Raw genomic sequence first — 7662 nt, forward strand, 5'->3', positions numbered from 1 at the left:
GCAAAAGTAAAGTAGAATTTCATCCTTGGACCCTTGTAACTCTATAGGACCCTTTCTTTCATTTTTGATCTTCTCATCTTTCTTTGGATGAAGGATTACTTGGTTGTGCTTGAAATTGCATAAGTCATGAACCTTGGGATTTGTAAGCCTTATATTTCTATTTAAGTGTTGTTTATAAATATTTGGAATTTTTGTTGTCTTCATCATATCCTAGATTAGAGTCTTTGCAATGAATCTTCTTTTGGATGATAAGTTTGGATTTTTTCCACCCTATGCAAATTTCATTAGGTTGTAGGTCATACTTAGTTGTAGTATCCACTTACTGTCTTGTTGCAAAAATAAATACACAGACTATTGTTTTCATACAAGTTATTGGAAAAAATAACAAACAAACAAGATTATGGAGATCAAAGGAGGGACAACTATTTTAAAGGCAAAGAACATATTTTCTATTTATATCAAAAAATTGTACAAAAATATTTACAAGTAGATCACAAAATATCAACAAAAAATGTTTTATGTGTATGCTCTCTCTAAAGTTGTAATTTGTGCTCTCTTTGCAGGTGCTATGTATGTTTTTTTGGAGTAGTTGTGTGTGCTTACTTTTAAGAGCTATCCTAGCTAGTTTGTGCATGGTTTTTGCAGCTACTACTCCTATTATTTCCAATAGCTACTATGGTAGGTTTCTATTTACTTCCATTCTTTGAACTTTTCTTCTCTATATTTCCTTTTTATTTTTGTACACCTTTTTGGTTTGCACCTACTAGCAATAAATTTATATTAAAAAATCCTTTACTATTCCAAAATACCCAAATTTTGATTAATAAATTTAGCCTCTAAAAATCAATGAAGTTTGGTGAAAGTTGAAATATGGGATGTCTCCAAATCCAAGGGGTCTTGGGTAGGGAAAAAGGACATGCAATAATTTTAATTCTTTGAATTAAGTTTATTTATTTCCTACATGCCCCCTTAATCACAAGTCTCTTTTATGCTCATTGTATATATTTGGAGCTAGATTGTGTAATTCTAGATTTGTCTACAATTAATTGCATGAGACTTCTAGAGTTGACTATCAAGGCTTTAGAGTTATTGCCACTATATCCATGATGCCTAAAGTGATTCTTAGCTATTCAAAACTATCTTTTGTGATTGGCTAGATAGAAATCTGTGAATTGTTATTTAGATGTACAAAATTAAACTTTGATTTATCCATGTTCTATGGGCTCCCTTTGAAATGATATTAGATCTCAATATGCTTGTTTCACCCAGGAAAAATGGGTTCTTTGTTAGAGATATTGATGATACATTATCACAATATGTGGTTGTTCCATATTCTTGTTCCTCCTTCAAGTCTACTAGGATCCTTAAGAGCCAAATAGACTGACATGTTGCTGCATTTACTACGATATACTTATGCTTTTTCATGGAATGAAACTATAGGCTATTTTTTAGATGCTCATAAAATGGGTCTTAAGCATATGTGGGAGAAATATCTTGATGTGATGTTCCTATCATCTATACAACTTTCCCAATTGCTATTAGTATATCCAACCAACTCAAACTCACTTGATGTTAATGCTATTGACATATCTCAAGATTATCTTCCATACTTGTCTACGTGTATCTTTTTTTGTCTCCATAAATCTAGAAATCAAGCTTACTGAATGCCTTATATTAGAGCCAGTTATTGTTAAATACATTAAGCTTTCAACCACCCTCTTGTACAAGGTTGGGTTTACATTGTTGCTCCAATCTTTCTTACTTTTAGATTTGTGGTTGTTGGTGTAGGTTTGTTGTTCAACATTTTGAACCTCTTCAAACAATTTCTAGCATTCCTTGTTTGAGAATCAAAATTGTCATGATCCATTTGTTTTATTTGATTACCAAGGTAATATTTTAGCAAAATAAAGTTTGTTATTTCAAACTTTTTTTCACGATTTCTTTGAATATGAAAATGAGGTAATCATTATTTCTTCTAAAAATTTAATCATCTACATATATGACAAAAATTAAAATATCCATGACTTGCCTTGATGTAGAGTGTGTTCTCACTATTGCTTTTGCTAAAGGCATTGCTTAATAAATACGAGTCAATTATATTCCATCAAGCTTGAGGTACTTATTTTAGTTAAAATATTTCTTTGTTCAATCTATACACTTTATTTTCTTGTTGTAAGACTTCATAGTGAGGTGGTTGTTCAACTTAAACTTCTTCCTTCACCTCTCTATTTAGGAAGGCAAACTTCACATTAATTTAATAGGCATTCCACTTGTGTTGGTACCTATTACTAAGACTACATGCACGGTTTCCATTCTTACCATGGGTGATTTGTCTCATCATAATCTCTTCGAGGTTTGTATGTGTATCCTTTCATGACCAACCTTACTTTATGCTTTTCAGTTATTCATTCAACATTTTTCTTGGTCCTATAGATCAACTTAACTTTAGCCACTTGTTTACTTGTAAGTTAGTTCCCGTGTTTTATTTATTTATATTATATTTGTTTCTTTATACATGGCCTCAAACCATTTCTCTTCTTTTACAAATTCAAAATGTATTACATCACCATGAGAAAATAGTGAAAATTCTTATTTAGTTTATTGTACCCTACGTTTTCATAGATCTCCCTCAAGCTCCTTATCTTTCTTAGAATTAGGGAGATGAGTTTGGATCCGAGTTCTCGTTGTTAGAGCTACATGACTATAACGTATGTCTCTAAAGTTGACTAGTGGATTTTAGAGTTTTAGATAATCTTCAAAGCTAAGTGTTGGGATCTAAATTTGTTGTAGGTGATCTTCAAAGTTGTTTGTTGGGATCCAAATTTGCTGTAGATACAATTTAATGAGCTTCATTTCCTTCTTGTTTGTCTATGGTACCAAAACTAAGATTCATTTTCTATGACTTCAACATCATTCCTAATTACAATCTTCTTAGTGATAGGGTTGTACAATTTATATGTTTAGGATTATTCATGTAGCCTATGAATACACACTTTTCTCCTCTATTATCTAATTTATATCTTTTAAAATCTAACACAAATGCAAATTCAATGGACTTAAATGGTTAGAGATGCTCCACACTCCATTTGTATTTTTTTCATTTTTTTTTTCTTCAGAATCTTGTAATGCATGACCTATGGGGACATTGGTGTAGGTAAAGATCTAGGGGATTTTTAGAGATACTAAATTAGGTGGCAAAATGAAGCTTACACATAAAGACTTAGAATCATTAATTAAATTACAATTAAAACATCCCTCCAAGAGTTTTAGATGTTCAATACATTACAATTCAACATACAAGCATGGCTTTCCACATTTCTTTGCATAAGAGTTACAATAATAAACATCTAATCCAATATTTGCCTTGGAACCACCCTCAATCTATAACCACTCTCTAAATTTCCTTTATTTCAACTCTTTGGAAAAGAAAACCCAAAAATTGCCTTTAAAATAAGCTCAAGATACTGCACAGACCAAAACTGCACACGTCGGCTGCAAAGGATAGAACTGTTTAAAGCACACCAACCAAACTTTATCAAAACATGATGCCAACCAACAAAACTCTTATGGAAAAATAACATATAATCACATGACACCAACATAGCTAAATCATTGACTTGCACCAACAAAAAAACTGAAAGTAGAGGAATGCAACACATTCCTGCAAACTGTCACACTATCACTGTACAAGTCGATACTCATACCATCATAGCTTCAACTGTATATCAAATGGAAACACATAAATTGACATATAGTAAGCATTTTTATCCAATGAAATCATACTACAACCACAAACAATGATGAAACAATGTTCCATAATGCAGACCATAAAATTATACCCAGTTAGACAAATTGTTCACCAAAACAATCACACTTAGTGAACTTCAACTATGAACCACAAAATATACCTCCAAAAGTCCTAGAAAAACCATAAGACAACCGAATATACCATATAAAGAAACCACAATCAATCTCCACACATCTACATGAATTCATAACCAATCCTTTGATACTGCATTACTCAAAAACATAATTGATCAACCTCCTAGACCAAATTATCTTTAATGACAACAAGTTTGACATCAATGACATCTCAAACACTAGAAAAATATCAAAACTCTATAAATTGACCAAATAAACTTGAATCTTTGTCAAATTTTATATGTAAGCACCCAATTTGCCTCTTAATAAGAGAATACAATCAGTTGCTCATGAAACATTCCCAATTCTTTGATAATTGCATCATCCATTCCTATAAGCAAGTTAAAGAAGCAAAACGATAGCAAATAAAAAGACAAAATCTATTTGGGTGATTTAGGGTTTGTTGTAGACTCAAATGTTCTTGCATCAAACATGCTAGACAAGGGAAATTTTTGATGAGTTAAAAAATATAATTTTTTTGACAATTCTAGAATCATAATTCCATACTTGACTACATCTACAACACTCAGTCAAGAAGTTTCATCTGCAAATTTGTTTTTTCAACAGACTAGGTATGCAATGTAGTCCTTGCCTTGGTCTTCTTAGCTATTTGGGAAACAACTACTCTATCTACATCTTCCATCTTCTTCTCAAGAAGTTGATCTATATGCCCTTGGACATCATGCAAAATTGCATGTTTACCTCATTGAAAACTCGTCTCTCCTCCATGATACTTGTACATTTTAACAACATTAAAAATAAGAGATATGTCTATCCCTTCTATAAATTGGATCTCATAGGAATTGGATGTGTGTGAGCTTGAATTTCATCCTTAGAATATTACCTGTAATAAGTTAGTTTCACAAAATACAAATGGAAATGCTACAGGAAATCCAAATTCAACCAATGAAACTGCATGAAATACATATTAAAATAAAACATTATTTTACCTTCATGGCTTATGTCTCATTGTGTCCTAACTCCACTGTTCCTGGTTGCAGATGGTGTGCTCTTAGACAATGCACTGTTGGCTTCGAAGATGGCATATGAAGAATGGACTGATAACTTGTAGTTAACTAATAGTATGATATGCAAAGCTACATGATTATGCTAAAATGCTATATGGTAATTGCTATTGCTATTTGCTTCAAAAACTCACAGATGCATATGATTAGCTTGCAAAATGCACTTGAAGTCTCTTGAAGTCTAACTCTCTCTCAACTGAAGCTCTTGATTTTATAGACTTTGAGAGGATTAGATGATGTGGCTCAGATCAACGGTCCTAATCAGATTTGCAGATTTGGATGGCCGTGAGCAAAGATGAAGGTTGAGAGAAAGAGGGAAGGAGAATACAAGTGTCACTCATCTCACCTTGACTGGGTTGTTGACTGAGAGAATCTAGGGATGGTTGGAGAAGATTTAGGCATGATAGGACAAGTGGACTCAAGTCCTTCCTAAGATGTAGGGGGTGTTGGAGAGAATATAGAAGATGATTATGAAATATGTGTACGTACACAATTTTCATTAAGTTTGGAAGTTGAAGATAAATGATAAATTAATATTTAAGAAATATTAATTTCTTTAGCCACATGATGGATGAGTTGGCAAAGGAAAGATGAAGTGGAGATGGAAGAATGAGTTGGATAAGGGATTAAATAATTTAGGAATTATTTAATATTTGAGACTATAGGATAGGAGAATAACTATTAAATATTAGATATTTAATTGCTTGGAGGAGATAATTAAATATTAGATATTTAATTAATTGATTAGAAGGATAATTAAATATTAGATATTTAATTAATTAGAAGAATAGGATAAATGAATTAATTAATAGAAAGACATGAAAATAAATTAAATAAATTAATCTTTTCAAATTAACTATATAATAGAAGAATAATTATTAAATAAATATAAAGTATTTATTTAATTGCTCATAGCCAATTTTAGGTGTATACATTTTGCCCCTCTTTGAAGCGAGGTGTGATAGGATGCCCCAGACCTTGGTTGATAAATTACGGTAAGATGATACCCCCTCGGGAGATCAATTGAGATAATTGATTGGCGAAGCGGTTGGATGATTACGAGATTGATGTCCCGATTAGAAAAGGTTTGATTCTGCAACTTTGATTGATGAAAGTGCGAGTTCTTTGATCACAATGGTTTAGTTTTCTATTGATAAGATGAGATCGATAAGATCTAGATATAGTCTAGTTTCAGGAATGACACGTCCTGTATAAGACAAAGATGATCAAGAGCGTCTAGTTTCAGGAAAGATATATCCTGTATAAGACGTGATCAAAATGTCTGGTTTTAGGAAGGATACATCCTGTATAAGACATGATATGATAGATCAGATGGAATTGATTGATAGAATGGATTAAGATTGATTGGACAAAGAACTGACAGTTTGTTGATATTAGGTTGCAGGATCAGTAGATATGCTGATGGTGATTTGGTTGAGGGGGTGATATAAGATTGGCGTTGGGTTGACAATATCATGAGAGAGATGAGTCATCAGTTTGATTGTGTATACACTTATGATGATGCTTCGATGATTCTTGTGATGGATTTAGCCTTGGATAAGATGAGCTTGTAGGATCCCATTCAAGAATGAAATGCAAGCTAAATGCAAATGCGAATTGAAATGAAATGCAATGATTTATATACAACTAAATGAGATGGATAATGATTAAAATGATTCTAAAATAAAATAAAAATGAATGTACCTATAATGATTAAATGCAAATTGTTTTTGTTGTCCAAGTATACTCAATCTTTATTTATAACCGTTGATCTATTAATGAAATGATATGCTTATAATGCAACTTGACAAATGAATGCTTATAATGTAGACGAATAATGAGCTAATGAAACGATCTAACTAAAAATTGCACTGTCATTCTTCATATGCGATCTTGTAACAGTGCTTTGATTTCATCATTGAGCTTTAAAATGTTGTAAGAAAATACAAGCAACTTGACATAATGATTTAAGATGACTTGAGTATTTATTACATGGATTTTGATATAGCAAGTTAATACAAGCAACTTGATATAATGAATCAAGCTGACCCGAGTATGACTTGTAGAACAGACAAGGATTATCTCCTTTCATGCATGACTTGGAACGTCCTCCTTGATCTTTTACTGATCATATCCTGAGACAAGTTCATACTGTAGCAAGAGATAAACCACAGATATCAATCAAAGAAAATAATCATGCCCCATCATAGCTTCTCTAGTCATGGACATCCTTGAGTCGCATAGGGTACATGATTAGCAATAAAATCGAGAGATAAACACTGAATCTTGTATGTCATTCACATGTTCTAATGATCATTAACTGATATTATCATCTTAATGAATGATCTTTGATAATCCTTTATAGCTTGCTGATTGATGCTTCGGTTTCTGAGTTGCATGATTCAGTTGTTGATGAAATGCCTTGATTTTCATTGCTTTGTTGCTTGTTATCTATTTCAAAACCCTAGATGTTTTTGGTTTTTCTAAGTTTTTTGAATGTTTTTTTGGTTTTTAAAGACTCAAAAGATCACCTTAGCAAAAGGAATTAGGATTTTGCCCCCAGTGGAAACAAAAATTTATTATGGATGTATGAATTGATCAAGATCTAAACCATAGCGGGATAGAAATGCATATATGATTGATTTTGATAAAATCTAAGACAGTGACTATGACAAGTATGTCAAAGATTGATAATTGTTGGTAAGCTGCATATTTC

The sequence above is a fragment of the Cryptomeria japonica genome, chromosome 9 (assembly GCF_030272615.1).
Source record: "Cryptomeria japonica chromosome 9, Sugi_1.0, whole genome shotgun sequence".
Classification (NCBI taxonomy): Eukaryota; Viridiplantae; Streptophyta; class Pinopsida; order Cupressales; family Cupressaceae; genus Cryptomeria; species Cryptomeria japonica.